The sequence below is a fragment of the Schistocerca piceifrons genome, chromosome 2 (assembly GCF_021461385.2).
Source record: "Schistocerca piceifrons isolate TAMUIC-IGC-003096 chromosome 2, iqSchPice1.1, whole genome shotgun sequence".
NCBI classification, from domain to species: domain Eukaryota; kingdom Metazoa; phylum Arthropoda; class Insecta; order Orthoptera; family Acrididae; genus Schistocerca; species Schistocerca piceifrons.
The window spans coordinates 256,162,437-256,182,240 of NC_060139.1; the positions used below are offsets into that span (position 1 = coordinate 256,162,437).

The 19,804-nt window shown below is 41.3% G+C and overlaps 1 protein-coding gene and 1 non-coding gene across 3 annotated transcripts in view; one reads left to right on the plus strand and one right to left on the minus strand.

The window, feature by feature from the left end:
- The window catches only part of LOC124776754, a 73,987-nt gene that overhangs the window by 46,480 nt on the left and 7,703 nt on the right, over positions 1-19,804 (plus strand). The gene's annotated exons all lie outside the window — the stretch shown is intronic.
- Positions 9,166-9,240, minus strand: Trnan-auu. Its single transcript has one exon. It is a non-coding gene; the product is annotated as a tRNA-Asn (tRNA).

Sequence of the window (19,804 nt, forward strand, 5' to 3'; positions counted from 1 at the left end):
GCTCGGGCATGTGTGTGTGTGTGTGTGTGTGTGTGTGTGTGTGTGTGTGTGTGTGTGTGTGTGTTTGTGTGTGTGTTGTTCATAGCATAAGTTAGTTTAAGTAATGTGTAAGTCTAGGGACTGATGACCTATGCAGTTGGTCTCTTAGGAATTCGCACACGTTTGAAATTAACGTGCCTGAATAGAACCCTGCATGTCTGATGATGGATTTCTGAATTGCCATCGTTCAAGCAGCTAACAGTTTGTTTCCTAGAACAGAGATTACTGGTTGACGCTATTTTTTGTGGAAACAAGATCAGTGTTGCGGGCTCGTTCCAGCCTACAAGGAAAACGAGAAAATACGCCGCATCATAAGAATACGTCTTCCCTTGGACATGTTGGATGACGGTTGGCTATGTCCTCAGGAGAGCACGCCTGAAAGCTAAAAGCCTCAGAATTTTTATGAGTATTTTGTAGGTAAGTGGGTGATAACGAACATAAGAGAGATGTGGAATTCCAGTGGAAGGCGCCATCGTACTAATAACGTCTCAGATGCATAGAACCGAAGAAGAAACACATTAATTCAAAAGTTCGTCCGAATGTTAGAGGAAAAATCATCGAAAAGATGCAGAGTACCACGGCCACCAGTTGACCGACTAATTTTAAACCTTGAGGGAACATAAGAAAAAGTCAGCAAAGATTGACGAAATGATGTAAAGGCTTTAAAGAAACTTCAAACTGGTGGTAACTTAAAAACCATTTCTGACTTGTGTGTCCTACTCACAGAAATTACGACGACGAGGAAAACGTGAGACTCGTTGAAACACTTGTAAACATTGAAAAGTAGTTTAATGTAATCATTTGAAATCTTGTAAGTAAATGTAATAGGGGACGAAAAGAGACTACCTTCTGGAGGTGTTTCCAGGAAACGACAAAATGTCAGCTAAATGTCTCTTGAAATTTGTAAAAATGTTCCCTAATGAAGACTGACAAGACCAAGCTTTTTCAAGGGAATAATCGCAGTATTCGTCTTGAGACGTTCTTAGAATCAAAATCTGTATGGGAGGGCACTGAATACAAGATCTTTGCAGCTGAAACGCAGGCAAATGCCATACAGTGAAATCCATATTTTCTCGCTCCGTTGGAAGATGAGAAAACCAACATGAAACTAGCAAAGACAAAATAAATTATAAAGTGACTGATCGCAGATTTGCAACGTTTAAACATATGTTAAAACTAATTTCTAGTAACACGTCGCAGTGGCCGAGCGGTTGTAGGCACTACAGTGTGGAACCGCGCGACCGCTACGGCGCAGGTTCGAATCCTGCCTCGGGCATGGATGTTCGTGTTGTCCCTAGGTTAGTTAGGTTTAAGTAGTTCTAAGTTCTAGGGGACTGATGACCTCAGAAGTCAAGTCCCATAGTGGTCAGAGCCATTTGAACCATTTTTGAACACGTAGACTACAGCAGGCCTGTTGCGGATGCGGCTTGGCGAACAATAGCGGTCACATTCGCTCGTCGCCTGTTTTGTGAGCACTCGCGGTAAAATGGGGCGGTCAGGTGTCGTTGAGTGGCTCAGTACGGCCGACTGGTAGCGCGGGAGAAGTAGAGCAGTGACCACAACTAGGTTCGGCGTACATACGTATATACGGCGCAGTGCTTCAGGGGAAATTCCACACAAAAATTTAAATTCTCTTCTACCTTTCCGATAGTAACCAGCTCTTAAAATCGTGTCCACTGTGTAAAAATACCGAAGTTTAGAAGTCATTGGTTTTCGACTATTGAATTTTTGATATGATGTTAATCGTATTCCGGAAAACCAACTTTTGATACTCACAGCAGAATTTTCACGTGACAGGTTTTGTAGGTGCATTCTCAAGACATATTTCAGCGGTTCTGTGCATTCATTTTATGAGAAATATTAATAATTTTGTTTTGAGTGTTTATTGCTAATTTCAGCCTAAATTTTCTTTAATTACCGGTATATAAATGTGATGATAAAATGAACAAATTACATTTTCGATAATATTAATGCATAGAAGTACGCAAACACATCAAGACTACTTCCTGCAAAAATTTCGTTCAGATTGGTTAATATTTGTGCTAAATAAAAATTCGCACTGAGCGTATAACAACAAACTTACGGTAAACTGAATTTTAATATTTTATCAAAAATGAATGACACATATCCATTAACATTCACCAGCACCATAACGTTTTCTCTTCTTGCTTATATGAGGCTGCTTCTTGTAATTTCAAGATCAAGGTAGCCATTTTCTTGAATTTTCTGAATAAAAGTCTACTCACAGTCTTGTTGAGGAGGCACAGAGAGAGGTAGGGATGTCTGATCGTAAGCCAATGCCTATTTCCTTGGAGATTGTTGATTGTACTGAACAGGACTTCATTCTATTCCTTAAATTTATATTTACACAGTCAACAGGCAAATGAACTGATTTCTAACGACTGACTGCCACTTCTTTCTATTCAGTTTACCTGGAAATCTTGCAACTTGTTTTTCCCAATTTGAGTTTATGCCAAGTTTGGTCTTAAGCTGGTTCTGTTTGATCGAGATAAAAATCAAAAATTATCTTTGGCATGTCTCGGTGTGCCACAGCTCCTTATGCAGTCCGTATTTCAAACATGTCTTGGACATACCTGTAATTGAAATACAGCCAAATCGTTTTGGGATCTACGACTAAACACTCAAAAGGTGGATAGTAGTCATCAAATTTCTTTTGGAAAAAAATTGAAGTTTTAGGGTGTAGTGTCCCCTAAAAATAGTGTTAAGCTGTTTTAAAACGGATGAAAATGAGCATAATGGTCGGGTTAGAAACTTCAACGCAGTCACATCAACATCAATGTATTAGTGCGGGATGCCTACTCTACATGTTTGTTGTATGTAATGAAATCTTGATATGCCTAGCGTTGTATTAATGTGCTTCAAAACTTTGAACACAACTAAAAAAATTCAGTGTACAACAACATTACAATAGCTCCATACAAAGGATTACGCACAGTTGGAAGTCGAACAGGGAGAAGCTGATGCGAAAAATAAAGAAGGAAAAAAAACTTTTAAGCGACATGACTGAAAAAAGTATTCATCATACGGGAGAGGAGAAATGAAGATCTCAATAATTTTCCCATCATTTTCACTACAAAAAAACATTTTTGTTTTTTGTGGAGGAACACTCAACGAATGAATCTGCAGTTAGATCCAGGTTACCATAACTGCTTTTCAGCTTGCAGAGGGTAGCGCACTTTCAGTGGTTTTCGGGTTATGCTGGCAGTGCAGAAACTCGGCTACATTTACTTATACATCTGCAGTGTGACGTTTGGGTGATTTTAGTTTCATAGCAAAATTGATCTCGTCTACTCCTGTTTCCTCAGTGTAAATTTTCACGATCTTAGAAGTCTGCAGTTAAGGTTATGTAGATATTTAGACTTATATGTAAATGATGCGTTTTTGCGTAATGAAGAGAACGGAATCCGCCCACAGAAGCTCACTGGCAGACGTAACAGTGTGGCTTCGAATTAATATTACTCAAAACAATTATACCAGACGTTGATCTACATCTTCATGACTACTCTGCAATTCACATTTAAGTGCTTGGCAGAGGGTTCATCGAACCACAATCATACTATCTCTCTACCATTCCACTCACGTACAGCGCGCGGGAAGAACGAACACCTAAACCTTACTGTTCGAGCTCTGATTTCTCTTATTTTATTTTGATGACCATTCCTACCTATGTAGGTTGGGCTCAACAAAATATTTTCGCATTCGGAAGAGAAAGTTGGTGACTGAAATTTCGTAAATAGATCTCGCCGCGACGAAAAACGTCTTTGCTTTAATGACTTCCATCCCAACTCGCGTATCATATCTGCCACACTCTCTCCCCTATTACGTGATAATACAAAACGAGTTGCCCTTTTTTTTGCACCCTTTCGATGTCCTCCGTCAATCCCACCTGGTAAGGATCCCACACCGTGCAGCAATATTCTAACAGAGGACGAACGAGTGTAGTGCAAGCTGTCTCTTTAGTAGACTTGTTGCATCTTCTAAGTGTCCTGCCAATGAAACGCAACCTTTGGCTCGCCTTCCCCACAATATTGTCTATGTGGTCTTTCTAACTGAAGTTGTTCGTAATTTTAACACCCAGGTACTTAGTTGAATTGACAGCCTTGAGAATTGTACCATTTATCGAGTAATCGAATTCCAACGGATTTCTTTTGGAACTCATGTGGATCACCTCACACTTTTCGTTATTTAGCGTCAACTGCCACCTGCCGCACGATACAGCAATCTTTTCTAAATCGCTTTGCAACTGATACTGGTCTTCGGTTGACCTTACTAGACGATAAATTACAGCATCATCTGCGAACAACCTAAGAGAACTGCTCAGATTGTCACCTAGGTCATTTATATAGATCAGGAACAGCAGAGGTCCCAGGACGCTTCCCTGGGGAACACCTGATATCACTTCAGTTTTACTCGATGATTTGCCGTCTATTACTACGAACTGCGACCTTCTTGACAGGAAATCACGAATCCAGTCGCACAACTGAGACGATACCACATAGGCCCGCAGCTTGATTAGTAGTCGCTTGTGAGGAACGGTGTCAAAAGCTTTCCGGAAATCCAGAAATACGGAATCAACGTGAGATCCCCTGTCGATAGCGGCCATTACTTCGTGCGAATAAAGAGCTAGCTGCGTTGCACAAGAACGATGTTTTCTGAAACCATGCTGATTACGTATCAGTAGATCGTTCCCTTCGAGGTGATTACAGTATATGCTCCAAGACCCTACTGCAAACCGACGTCAATGATATAGGTCTGTAGTTCGATGGATTACTCCTACTACCCTTCTTAAACACTTGTGCGACCTGCGCAATTTTCCAATCTGCAGGTACAGATCTATCGAGGAGCGAGCGGTTGTATATGATTGCTAAGTAGAGAGCTATTGTATCAGCGTAATCTGAAAGGAACCTAATCGGTATACAATCTGGACCTGAAGACTTGCCCGTATCAAGCGATTTGAGTTGCTTCGCAACCCCTAAGGTATCTACTTGTAAGAAACTCATGCTAGCAGCTGTTCGTGTTTCAAATTCTGGAAAATTCCATTCGTCTTCCCTGGTGAAGGAATTTCGGAAAACTGCGTTCAATAACTCCGCTTTAGCGGCACAGTCGTCGGTAACAGTACCATCGGATCCTGTAGTGAAAAGTAAAATAAGCAAAATAATTGACATTCTGTGTTTTTATGGTTAACGTTTGATGAAAGTGGTAATGTTTTCAATTTAAATTTCGTCCTAAAACAGCCGTCGTCGTAAGGCTGCAATAGTCGTAAGAAATACCTTACTGCTTACTCTGCTGCCACTCCCCCCGTTCATTGCACCATACAAGTACTAAAAGAGATGTTTAATTTCATTGCCATTTCTCATTATGTTGAATTTTACTGCGATTTCTGATTAATACAACAGTCTTAAAAATACATTCGCCACGAAACGCGTTAATGAGCCACCCTGAAGCGATACACGGTTGCTCTCTCAGGGTGTATACGATCCCGGAGATCCAGGAAAGACCCATTCCGGGAATTTTTCATTGTTTTAGTTTTCAGTTACTTTTTTTTTAAATTTTGATTGGTAAGAACCGATACTCTACCAAAGGATGTTACTGTATCCTGGTACTGCAGAACAATATTTCAACAATGAAACATAAACGAGAGAAGAGAAAAAGCGAAAATAACTTAAATTGGAAAGGAAAGGCGCCGTATACAACGACGACACACAGTGCTCATGCAAGAGTCTGCCAACAGCAAAATGTGTCAAAGGCTTTAGGGAGACTATTCGTGCCTAGAAATAAGCTTTCCTGCAGACGAAAGGTGACGTGGCTGTACGAGCTGAGCGGAGTAAAGCCGAACGGATGAATGCCAATCGCTTTCTGATAATGAGGTTGACTGGGTTTGCGAATGATCAGCGTTGTAGACTACCAGAATGGAAATAAACGACTGACAGGAATAACAGGTGAGAAAGATTACATATTATCTTGTCGGTGTATCCAATAAAATGATATTTTGACAAAGTGTTTGGCCAGATCGCAACACTAGTAAGAACCAGTTGTACAGTCCACGGCTAGCAGCTGCTTAAGTTCTATTCTGGACGTAAAGTGGAAAACGTGTTGTACGAACACGTAGTAACGGCTAACCGGAGAATAATCGTGGGATAACAATCGGCGAACAAATTTTGACAATGGCAGGAATAGCTACAGCTACAGAATTCGTGATAAGATAGTTTGTTAGAACGAGGAAGGAGAAGAAACTAGGACATCACACAAATTATGGAAGAATAAGATGATTCCAAATTTGTATAATAATTTCGTAATACTACTTTTAGATCTCATGCTTGAGTAACTGGTGCATATGAATGAAATGTGAAACTATTTCCTAACATAAAGCTTTTTGCTTTTAGTAGGCCTAATAGGCATTTGATATTGGTACTTCGTGAATTATATTCTGTCGTGTTATAAAAATGGCCATTTGTGCCAAAACAGTCACGTTTATTTGGTATGTGTTACAAAATTGCTGCAGTATTAGAAAGGCCTATTTTATCTAGCAGTGACAAAATATACGTAATCAGATCGAGAACCCACACCCGTCTTCGGTATTATTTGTATTAACAGCTTTTTCAGTATTAGATAACGACATTTCGAATTTTAATGTAGCAAAACATTTGACAAACTTTGATGAGGTAATAGATTCTTTCGCGGAAAGGAAAGCACTCCGTGTAAAGCTGTGGCAAGATTAGAGATAAAAAAATTCTAGGAGCTAAGGATTGAAGAAATGTGTACGTTCTTGCTTGTCTCTTGCCTTCATTGGTTTTATGTATCCTGTATTTAATTTAATCTGATACAAAACAGCAAGTTATTAGCTAATAGACAATAAAGAGCGCAAATTTTCTGAAGAGGTATTGTTCTCCCGATTACAAATAATCGCATTGGTTATTAATTACGAGATTTTTTGAAAGAGGGCCAGGCTGTCAAACAGGCCAACTGGGAGCAGGAGAGGCACCACAGGACATTTCAATTTTCACTGCCCAGTGTAGATTTGATGGCATCCGTTACAAAATATACACGTTTCAATTCCACAGAGCGAAATACAGTGACGTGCTATAGAAGAATGCTGTATGAAGAGGCGTGGTACTGCGCTTTGGCACACTTCAGACCAAACATGTCTTACATTTCCTCGAAACGTATGTTTTATGTTTCAGACTTTTCAGGAAGATGTGCGCTACAAGATGAATATATTTTTGAAAATTCGATTTTTTGTGTTGTGGATCCGGTTCGCAAATATCGTAGATCCGGGGCTGATGCGCAGAGCAGTCTGAGCTTTAGTGGGTAGTCTCTACATGACCCGTGTTTACATTTAGTGATTTTGCAGTTTCCCCTTCGTTTACTCTCACGTCAAATGAAGACAAAACGGATATCTGTGGCCGGGAGCTATCAAGTGAATTAAAATATATTCACATAATTACGGAAGGCCAAAATATGTTATTAATTTCAGATTTTATTTTATTTCCACCTTTCTGATCGCCTTGTAGAACAATAAAGTTATTGTTTTCTGTTTGCTAAAGAAATTTGACTTTCATTAAACTTTTCTCCGCAGAGGCAGTCAATGTATTTGAAACGAAATGTTTAATTCCACAGTATTGGCTAGTTTAAACTGTTTGCTGCATTTCAAGTGCACGTTTTCTTCTCCTAGCACGTATGGCATTATGCCATAATAAAGAACTAAACATGATATAATACAGTACGGATGCTCCAAGAAAATCCCGGAAACAATACTGAAAATCTTAATATCAGGTCCAGGTCTACTTCATTGGGAATGTGGACATACGAATGTGCACATTTTAGTATGGTTCACGAAATTCCAATGCCCTTAGAGTATCCTCTGATTTGTTTATTTTATGTCATAATGTATGATATTTCAATGTTTTACACGTACGTACATACGGGCTTCCTACGTCATGGTAGCTGCGCAAGCGCGGTGTCGCCTGTTATCAGCGCTCCGGCAACTGCTGAAACGAACATATTTCTTACAGGTCGCGGGAAAATATTGCGAATGGTGGTTCAGAAAGCGTTACTTTCAAAGTAAATATCCTTTTACGTAAGGTGAACTGTGTGCGAGAATGTACCATGAATTTCTTAAATCACAGAGCGTTTGATTATTCGATGACGAGCCATTTAGAGGAATTTCAAACCCTGAATATCAGACATTTATGTCATTATTAAAAATTTTACTTGCACATTTGTGTGATATATCTTAAAGTGTAACACGCGCATAAAGATCAACAGTATATGCGAAAGCTTAGCTTCTCTTGCAACTTGAGACCAATATTATATGTGAAAGCGTTGCTTTTCTTGTAGCAACACTATGTATATTAATTTAAACCCTTAACTTTCCCTGTTTGTGTGTTCGTGCTACTTAACAATGATGTTGCTGTTGGCTGACTACATCACGTGTCCTATGCTCTGAGTATCCGCCGTCATCGGCTGGCAAGATCACGTGACAAGGGCTATGACTGGCTTACAAAAGCGCATCGAAATCTCGATCTCAATGATTCGGAAAGTAACATGCGGTCTTTGGTGAAATTCCGATGTATACTTTCGTAATATGAAAGTACGTACATCAAAGATATTTCCAAAACCTGTCTTTTTCCCTGAGCTTCGTATTCTAAAGTGCCGGGAAATTCTACGCCCGTGTATAAAACCATAACCAGTCAAAGGATTTATAAGTTTTGCAGTTCCGAGGGAAAATATGCTATCACTTAACACGGAAAAAGTGTGTTTTCACCCGAGAGAAAGTGTATCTTTAACCGGGAAATCCGGAAAAAAACCTGGAATATTTTTCCTTGTCCTCGTATACTCCCTGTCCTGCTGGTGCGCGAGCGGCGGCCACCTCGCACGAGTAGCTGCTGGACTTCTACGCCCGGGCTCCGCGCGAGTGTTCTAACCCCAAGGACTCACGCCGGCGAGGCCTTTGACTTGGAATTTAATGGGATCTGTGATGGTAGTCGAAGGCACCACGACAGCTGTCAGCTACTTGAATATTTATTTATGTATAAATTGAAGGGGATCACTGCTGTCAGCTGCAGCAGGACATTACGCGCATTCAGCAGCTAAGAGGGAAAATGTGTACCGGACCGGGATTCAAACCCGGGATCTCCTGCTTAATAAGCAGGCGCATTAACCACTCTGCCATCCGGGGCACAGCGTTATCGCAACTGCGCGGACTATCTTGGCACGCCTCAAGGGCGATCCACACTCCCAACGAACGCCACCTACCACCTGGGTCCCTGATATACAGGGTGTTTTCAAAAAGGATTTTACAACTTTGTAAATTCGTATAAATTAATTCACAGTACCTACAGAGGTGACTGTAGTGTCAATTTGTAGGGAAATACATCCAAGTTTTGTCTCGCGTAGTTCGCTAGTGCTGAATCGCACCGTAAGGAGCGCTAGCGGCAGTTGCATGAAAGATGGCTGCCTTCACTGGACCGAGCGTGCTAGCTGTGCATTTTGGCTTGAAGAATCGAAGTCGGCGACAACAGTTGAGCGTAATTTCCGTTCGAAGTACGCTAAGGATCGTCCTAGCAGGCCTACAGTTTCTGAGTGGCATAAATGTTTTGTAGAAATAGGGTTCTCGGTAAGACATGGGAAATCGTCAGATCGTCCAAGCACATCTGACGATGTCGTTGAGCGAGTGAGACAACTTTTGTCAACAGCCCTACGAAATCGATCCGACGTGCATTTCGCGAACTGTATACAAGGTGCGTTCCGTAAGTAATGCGACCAAATTCATAAAAAATCATTTATCGAATATATTTGTACAAATAATCAAAAATTTTCAAAATAGCACCCTCTTGCGCCGATACACTTCTGGAGGCGGTGTTTCCATGCCTGGAAGGCATCCTGGAATACATTTTCCGGAATGTCCTTCAGAGCTGATGTAACATGCGCCTGGATGCTTTCAGTCGTGTCCAAATATTATTCATTCATGACTTCTTTTAACCGAGGAAACAAAAAAAGTCAGCGCATGTGCTTGTGTTCGTTAGTCAACTCTTTTGAGACTAGTTTGGCATACACTTTTCTCATGTTCAAGTCTTTGGTCAAAATGCGAAAAACGGTTGTTTTTGACATGTCTAGAGTTTGTGCTATCAATTGAACGCTCAGCCGTCTGTCAGAGTTCAAACAATCGCGCACACGCGTCACATTTTCGTCGACTCGTGCGGTTGATGGCCGTCCACTGCGAGGTTCGTCGGTGATCTCTCGGCCCTCCATGAACGACTTGTGCCATCGGAAAACTTGTGATTTGGACAAGCAATCAGTCCCAAGGGCATGCTGAAATAATGGAAACGTTTCGGTGGCGGACAGCCGAAGTTTAACGCAAAATTTGATAGCGTACCGTTGCTCTACAGAATGATCCATTGTGCCGTGTTACATAAACTCAAAACGGGATTGACGGAAACTCACGTCCTGACTCTACAGCAGCTCGCAGCCGAATGAGACGAAGAGCGTTTTGAAGCTAACACCCCCCTCCACTTAGCCCAGCCGGTTACAACCCGCTGTGGTGTACCGTTGCGTCAGAAAAAAAATTGGTCGCATTACTTATGGAACGCACTCTGTATCTCACATGCGACTGTTTTGACTTTTCTTGAGAAACCGTTTGCATTTGAAACCGTACAGATTGACGATTGTACAAGCAATAAGATACTGATAAAATTGCTCTCAAGAACTTATTTGCGAAAATGTTAAATCGATTACATGAGGATGAACATTTCGTGGACAAAATCATATTTTCTTACGAGCCGACTTTTCACTTATAAGAGAACCATCAATGGGATAGTGTACCTGGATATGTTACAATAATTTTTGATACCACAGATCGATGAGGATGACCAAGAACGAAATGTTTACTTCATGCAAGATGGTGCACTATCCCACTACCTGGCTGACCGCTTCCAGGTCAATTGATTGGCCGTGATGTGCCAATTGCATGGCCCTCACGTTCCTGGGACCGGACACCACTCTCTCTCTCTCTCTCTCTCTCTCTCTCTCTCTCTCTCTCTCTCTTTTTTTATATTGTATTTGTACCTCCTGTGACGGCTTGTCTATCTGAACTTCGAGCAAGAGTTTATGCCGCCACTGAGCATGTTAACCTGCAGTGCTACAGCGAGTTTGGGAAGAAATTGACTTCCGATGAGATTTGTGCAGGACAACCCACGGAAGCCACACACAACATCTTTAAGGTAAAAAAGCTTGATGTGTTTCCCTACAAAATAACACTAACCTCAGACATGGAACATGCTGTCGCAATCAGCTAAACGTCCACAAACCATCGCCCCGTAATTTTAATTTAAGGGAATTGCGCGACCTGCGTGTAGATATCTGATGGCACGTACCAAGACTTCGTTGAATCCCTACCACACAGCATCGCAGTTGTATTGTTACGAGTACGACCATCGAGCAACTAAACAGGTGGTCGTAATCACCGTATGTATTACTGTGCAAACCTCTATGAACTGCATGCAGCAGCAATAATGACTGTTTAAAAGCTTCTGTGCGCTCGCTAGTCCAGTTCAGTCCGGTCCAGCCTAGTCTTGGAGATCCCTACCGGAGCGACATGCAGCTGGCTGAAGAACATCTCTAGATTCTTCACTGAACATATGTTGATGCTTCGAGTGGCGAGCACCAACCTAGTATAAATTACTCTTGTAGTAGTAACTCTTTCTCCTTTAGTCGTGACTACTTTAGGAAATTACTTTCATTAACTGTTGTAGAGCTCAATTTCTGTTTACCTTTCTAGTTGCAACACCCCATTTTTCTAAAGAAGTAAGACATTTTTGCACACTGTTGGCACGTGCATTGCGTTTTCTCTTGGAAACTATAGAGTGTCGGCAGACATTAATGCACACCTTCTGACAGTAATAATCTACCGTGTTAGTGTAATTTGTACAAGTGATGAACCAATTGTTCAACCTTTAACCGCGCCGTCTACAGGTACCACTGTCCATCATAGGTGCCTGAATCGCGTTAATTTGAGTGGCGCCATATACAGTTCGTGTGCAGCTTGAGATGCGAGCTGACAGCAACATGAAGGTAACCAAGGACAATTTCAGTATTATGAAAGATTCGAAAAAACATACCAGAACGGTTTGCTGAAATAATGAGAGTAGGTAACTACTATTGAATGAAAAAGGTACGTCGTCAAAAGAGGTAAAGATTATGTTTGGGAAAAAATACACGTTGAATACAAAACTAAAGCACGCACACAAAAATCTCAAGAACAGCTTAAAGTAATTTTCAAACACATGAAAGCGAAAGCAAAGAGAATGAAAGCTAAATGTAATCGACAACAGTTCCAAATCTGCTGTGGAGTAGCTCAGACGAAGATAGACAATGTAAGCCAAATGGTTGTCGTGATCCCAAAAGTTTCCGAGGCAATAACTGGAGTAAAACTACCGTGAAACAACTGAAGATAATGTGGTCGTTTCAAGCGACATCAGTGATAACTTCTCTGAAGATGGCAGTGCGACTGCTGAAGGTGAAACGTTATCCCATAGTCATGACCCTCGGCTTGCATTCTCTGGTGTGAGCTTATCAGAAGATGCGCCCGTGAGAAACGGCGGAGATCATGCGGTTGTAGTGAAGAGCAGGTAGTTGTTGTAAAGAGCAGACAAGTTTCATTTGTTACAAATGCGTTTAATACGAGAAGAATATAATGACAAAGAGAAATCATGGAAGAAGAATATAAACTTGAAATGGAAGTTACGAATAAGTTCAAGAACGAAAAGGAGCAGACTTCCGGTTCCAGTTCTTCAGGCAATGTCCTCGAGAAATTCAGGTTTCTGTAAATGAATATGAAATTTCCAAAAACATATAAAAAAAGCAAAAAGACAGGGAGAAACATTAGTATAAGATTATACATAAATAAAGTGGGTCACATTTCTCTCCAGTAGTGAACATCCAGTGTCTTGCCCATTCATTTAAGAAGGAAAATTCTTTACCCTGTTATTCTTTACACTTATTACTTTATTTTGTTTATTTTATTCCTTACACGTATTATTTTAATAGCAAATTAAGTACAATTATAATTAAAATAAAAGTATAATAGACTTGACAGCATTTGTTTCTGGCTGAAATGGATACTGATCGCTATCATTCACCTCCACATCAGGGTGAAACACGTCTACAACTTCTGTTCCAAAGTTGTGCAGAAATGCATCAGCCACAATAACATTTCACAGTATTTTGTTTATATCGCATTGTTTTATGAGAATTTGGAAACGTTTCTTCCAAACACTGACACTGGTAGCAATGTGGGGTCTGTTGTAGCTCCCTTCAGGTCCTGTGTGGGGTCGAAACACAAGAATCATCAGATGTTTGGAGAGAGCATATCCACTCTGTTCAACAAGTAACCCATCATGTTGTCCATTATCAAATTCTGTAGCAACTCTACTGTTGTCCTAAATGCATTATGCCTGGAATCCTGCCAGCGGCTTACCACGTTCAAAATCTTCATATTGGCTTCACAGATAACTTGTGTGGTAATAGAAAAGAAATTCTTGAGATTTCTGCATAGTTGTGCTCCAGAAAACCGAAGTATATGTATACAATCGATGGCCACTGTGACATTCGGGAATCCATCAATTCGATAAATTCCTTTCGTTCCTTAATATATTGCATGGGGGCTTAATTAAATATGATTGAAAATACTTTTTAATAGCTGTATGTCCGACTACGCAAGTCTCGTAAACGGTGGGCCCTGACTAGTATTATTACGCTATCTGACTGCAAAGAACAACAACAAAGAATGAAATGAAAATTTTCATAAACACAGTTAATTAATTAAGTCCCCAGCAACTGTAAAACCTATGAAACCAATAAGCACAAGAGTAACTGTTCTGTGTGTGGGAGTGTGACTCAACGCACATCTGGCACGGTTCTTCTTCAACAAGACAAGAATTTTAAATACCAATTATACTGACGTGATAAAAAAAATTACAAATACTACAATTGCGTAAGGAAAGCAGAATTAAACTCTAATACAAGAACACACGCCAGATGCTTTGTTGACTGAACCTGTAATGACTCATTATTTAAAACATGGAATTAATGAAAAAACATGCAATATTTTACCTTCATATATATTGACGAAAAGCACTCTGATCGTTACAGTATTTCCATTAGAATAACATCTGCTATCTCTCCCATCAAATAACTGCATAAAACATGGAACAAACACTCCTTACTACCACATCTCACTCCGACTTCACGACAAGCAGTGCCCACTAGCACATCTCGGCACGAACTGACCACAACGAGCTCTCAACAAGCACTGACTTCAACGAGTTCTCTCCAAGCACTGTCCTCTACGAGTTCTTAACCGGCACTGACTACTACGAGCTCTGCCCACGCACTGACTATTACGAGCTCTCGACAAGCACTGTGGAGGCGGCTTAATAATACTCTTTGACGCAATCTCTGGCGCAGTGGCTCAGTGTAGCCACCTTTCAATATATGGTGGCTTTAAGCCAATTAATCTGTTTATCATACCGTTAAAAGCTCTTATGGAAGTAGTACGATGAACATTAGATCCTGTGCTACGATCGTTAAAGTACCAGTGGGAAAGATTCGCGGTGCACAAAGAAGTTCCAGACTAGGAGACAAACGACGGTTACAAATTACGCTGCCGAAAAGATTCTTTACGAAGCTCAAACTGCACCTTGAAACCAGTCTCGCGATACATCGCAAATGGATCTCTTCTCCCCATTGAAACCCTCATTCTTGGGATGTCTACCTCTTCCACCATCTCCATACATATAATCCAGAGAATTCGATATTTAACACTTGGAAACGAATTCCTAAATTACTGACGTCGTGGCCTTCTACATCTACATGGATACTCTGTAAATCACATTTAACTTCCTGGCAGAAGATTTGTCAAACCACCTTCACAGTTCTCTATTATTCCAGTCTCGTAAAGCATAAAGCACGCGGAAGGAACGAACACCTATATCATTCCGTACGAGCTCTGATTTCCCTTATTTTATCGTGGTGATCGTTTCTCCCTATGTGGGTCGGCGTCAACAAAATATTTTCGCATTCGGGGGAGAAAGTTGGTGGTTGGAATTTCGTAAGAAGATTCTGTCGCAACGAAAACTCCTTTCTTTTAATGGAGTCCAGCCCAAATCCTGAATCATTTCAGTAACACTCTCTCCCATATTTCGCGATAATACAAAACGTGCTGCCCTTCTTTGAACTTTTTCGATGTACTCCGTCAGTCCTATGTGGTAAGGGTCCCACACCGCGCAGCAGTATTCTAAAAGAGGACGGACAAGTCTCCTTATTAGATCTGTTACATTTTGTAAGTGTCCTTCCAATGAAACGCAGTCTTTGCTTGGCCTTCCCCACAACATTTTCTGTGTGTTCCTTCCAATTCAAGTTGTTCGTAATTGTAATTCTTAGGTATTTAGTTGAATTTACTGCCTTTAGATTGGACTGATTTATCGTGTAACCGAAGTTCAACGAATTCCTTTTAGCACCCAACTGCCAATTTTCGCATCATTCAGATATCTTTCCTAAATCGTTTTGCAATTTATTTTGATCTTCTGATGACTTTATTCGTCAATAAACGACAGCGTCATCTGCTAACAACCTAAGACGGCTCCTCAGATTGTCTCCCAAATCGTTTATATAGATAAGGAACAGCAAAGGGCCTATAACTCTCTTTGGTGGTGCCCTCTACCAGTTATGGAGTTAATAAATTAACTTCGCGAGTAAATGAAAAATTTACTCCTGTGGTAATTTACTCCATTAGTTCAGCTCTCTCAATTTGAAGTTGCCGATTTCCTTAGTACTTCCGTTTCACTTACCCCTGGTTGGTGCTCGCCACTCTTAGTAAGTAGGCTTTCGGGGTGCAACTAGTTTGTAGAGCGTGGCGCAAAAAGAATGCCTTAATTTCAAACTACTGTGATTAGATTTATTTTGATCGCATGTCAGAAGTATTTACACCAGTACAATCTGTCAGTTACCCAATTTAAGAATTCCAGTTTTTTAAAGATAACATGGGAAACCAGGCGCCCTTTTTCGTGCACGCACATTAAAAGTCCCTTTTTAGCATACCTGTTTGTCAAAGTGTCCTGTGACACAAGAGTAAGTTCGTGTCGTATTGCAACATTCAGATCGGTGACAACAAGGTTTGCGGCAGTAAATTTTACATTTTAAATGACCCAGTAAGACGAAGTCCCAAACCGACATGTTTGACGAGCGTGCAGCACAGTGGAGATAGCCGAAACGTGAGAGCAAGTGTTGAGCAATCGTTTCTTGAACAACTAACTGCCCTGGATGAATTAGCGGTGTGAACTGTGGCTCCCATGTTGTTGGAACCACATTTCTGCCGTTTATTATTATTATTATTATTATTATTATTATTATGTCCAACGATACCCACTTCGCAAACTCCACACGCAGGGACGCCTTAGTGATTTATGATGCAATACGTTTTGGGTGTTTGCTGCACAATAGCAGCAGTTTTTCTTATTTACAAAACCGCGCAAGTAAAACAGAGCGACATCGCTCATCATTAACGAAACGTTGTCAGCATCAAGAACATCAGGGATTCTGTCACCGAAAAGTCTCCTTTCGTTATAATAATGTTCATGAAATTCCTGTACGATTATTTATTTATTTATTTATTGTGTGGCTTGAATTATATTTTAAAAGTACATACGGTGAAGTCGATATAAGATAAAATGGTACGGATCAGTACAAGCAGATACATCTGTTGATCGATATATACAAATGTGTAGCTAATAAAGAAACCTGGAGAACCGGTAGTAAATAAAAGGAACTTGAGGGCTCCATTTTTCGTCATAGTTGGATATCCAAAGACTCCAACCGGTTAATTGTTGCAGGTGTTGCGTCTACAAAGTCTTTCAGGTACCCATCAATTTTCTTACTGGGCAGTCGTGGACAATGTGTGACAGTGTGTTCCCACGTTCCGCAGTCGCATTGGCCATCATCGGAAATTTCCCACTTTTGTAGCGTTGTTTCGTCACGGCGTTGCCAGGTCAGATACGGTTGAGGGGCCGCCATATTTTTCTTGGTTGGTTCGCACCTGGGAGTTGGATGGTCGCATCTATGTTGCCTAGTAGTCTTAATGACCCTGGAGGGACGTCCATTGTTTTCTCCATTCATCTCTTAAATTGTGAATCATTTTGAGTTTCATCCATTCATGTGTTACTGCTTGTTGTCGTCTTCGGAGATTTGGTGGGCCAGAATTGGCTTGTATTGTCAGCCGTGGTGTTGGTGTGGATTTACGAGTCCTGTCACGATACTCATCTCATCATTTACAGGGTGACGATTATTAAACCATATGGAAAAAAAAAACGTAAAACGGCGTGCACACACTTAATTCAACCGTCATTGGCGATGATCTGTCGCAGATGAATAGCGAAATTCTGCATGACCTGCTGAAGTATCGGAACATCGATGCTGTCGAGGGCCTCCTGAATGGCTGTTTTCAGCTCAGCAGTGGTTTTGGGGTAATTGCTGTACACCTTGCCTTTTAATATGGCCCCACAAAAAGGAGTCGCATGTGTTCAGATACGGAGAATATGGCGGCAATCGGGGCCCTTGCCACTGGCCTCTGGGTACCCCCGAGCCAGAGTTAACTCCCCAGGACATCAAACACTCTCCTGCTTCGATAGGGTCGAGCTCCGTCTTGCATAAACCTCATCTTGTCGAAATCGGGCTCACTTTGGATAATGGGGATGAAATCATCTCCAAAACGTTCACATACCATTCAGTAGTGACTGTGCCATCAAGGAATGTCGCACCGATTATTCCGTGACTGGACATTGCACACCACACGGTCACCCGTTGAGGGTCGGAAGACTTCTCGGTCGTGAAATGCCGATTCTCAGTTCCCAAAATGCGCCAATTTTGCTTATTGACGAACCCATCCAAATGAAAGTGGGCTTCGTCGCTAAACCAAACCATATTCACATTAGTCCTGATTGTCACATCTGTGGTCAATAGTATGGTTGACGGGTTTGAATTTTGTATGGGAAGAGATGCAGGTTTTCTGTACCGCGACATTTTCAGGTGCAAATGGCCGACAGCAACAAGGCGCTTGCGTATGCGCATACTATTTCCCATCCTGCCCCGCGGCCAAACGTGCAGTTTGAACGCCCTAACGTAAACCGTTCAGAAGTTATGACGATTTAATTTCCTATAGTTCAGTAACCGTCACCCTGTAGATGGAAGTCTATTTTGTTGACATGACATCATCTTCTCCCAACAGGAAAACGTTTTCGGCGACTGGTTACACTAATGCTTCAGCTGTAGTTCTTAACATGTTTGCATTAGATCCTCAGCTAGCACCAACGAGGTTCCCTAAGATACTATTTCTCGATTTTAGCTTCTGTCCTGTTAGTTCTAGGTTTCTCCTACATGTCGATGCTCTGTTGAGAGCCACACCCAGGTATGTGGAGTGTCGACAATGTAATTTTTTTGTTGCCGGAGATTACACTCAATTCTCTGTTTTCCAGTCAGTTGGCTTGGTGGAATGAGCTGGGTTTGTTTTATTAGGGTTCGGGCAAAGCCTCCGCTTTTTGTAATGCTGATCGAGCTTCTCTGGCTCGTTAGTGAGTGTCTGTTTACCTTCTTCGAATGTGTTTTTTTGAGTTGCAATCGCTAAGTCGTCGATGTAGCTAAGCTTTACAGAATCTGTGGTGTCTGTCGCCGATGTAAAATTTAAATAAAAGCGGAACCCTACGGGACACCAGTCTGTATGTATAGGATTTATTTGCGGTGTCTCCAATGTTAATTTGACAGAACGGTTTTAAGCATGTTTTCTGTTAGTTCTGTGATCTTGGAGCTGGACACGGTTTGATTTAGTGTATACATTGATCTGTCCAGCCACAAGGTGTCTACGATGCTGTGAGGTCAATAAATGCAACTGCGGATTCTTTTTTCTCTTTGAAGCCTGCTCTCAGCAGCCTCGATTAGCACGAGATCATGCTTGATGTAGGGGAGGAGGTTTGTGGCAGCAATTATTGCACGTAGTCGATTACACAGAAATCTTTCCAGTAGCATTATAACAAATGCTTAGTAGTGCCATTGGACAATAGGTCACTGGATCTTCTTTAGATTTACCTGGCTTGGAAACAGTAGTTTTTGCAGTTTTAAACTGCCGAGGAATTTTTCCGCTGTCCAGTATTGCATTGTAAAATTGTAGTAGCCACTGTTGTACTTTCTTTCCTAGTTGTTTAATGGTCTCTAGAAATATACCATCCAGTCCAGAAGCTTTCCTGTTTCTAAGGTATTTCGTTTATGTGTTTCTGCGGAGTAGTGTTGTCAAGTTGCTGCGAGGCTTTTGGGATATCAGTTTTCCCGTCACAGTCTCAACAATAGCTAAACACAGCACGTGTGGAGCATTGTTTGGATACACAGAAAGCCACGTGCGGTACCGTGTGCGACTGCGCTGTGTCTTAATCATCGCTTTCCCAGCAGCTTTATCGTCTTACGCAGGAGAAGACCTCCAAGTGAACGTATCGCCGGTTTATTTATTTATTTATTTATTTATTGGCGTCCAGAACTTGGCCATACGGCCATGTCAACACTGGAAATGTTATACAGTTTGTTCTGATAATTGAGGTTATAAATTAGTCTAGCCGACCCAATTTTTCAACATCATCTCCGTTCAGTGCGATGGCCTTTCGCCACCTCTCTGGGAGGGCCTGTATGCCCGCGTAGTATCACTATTGGT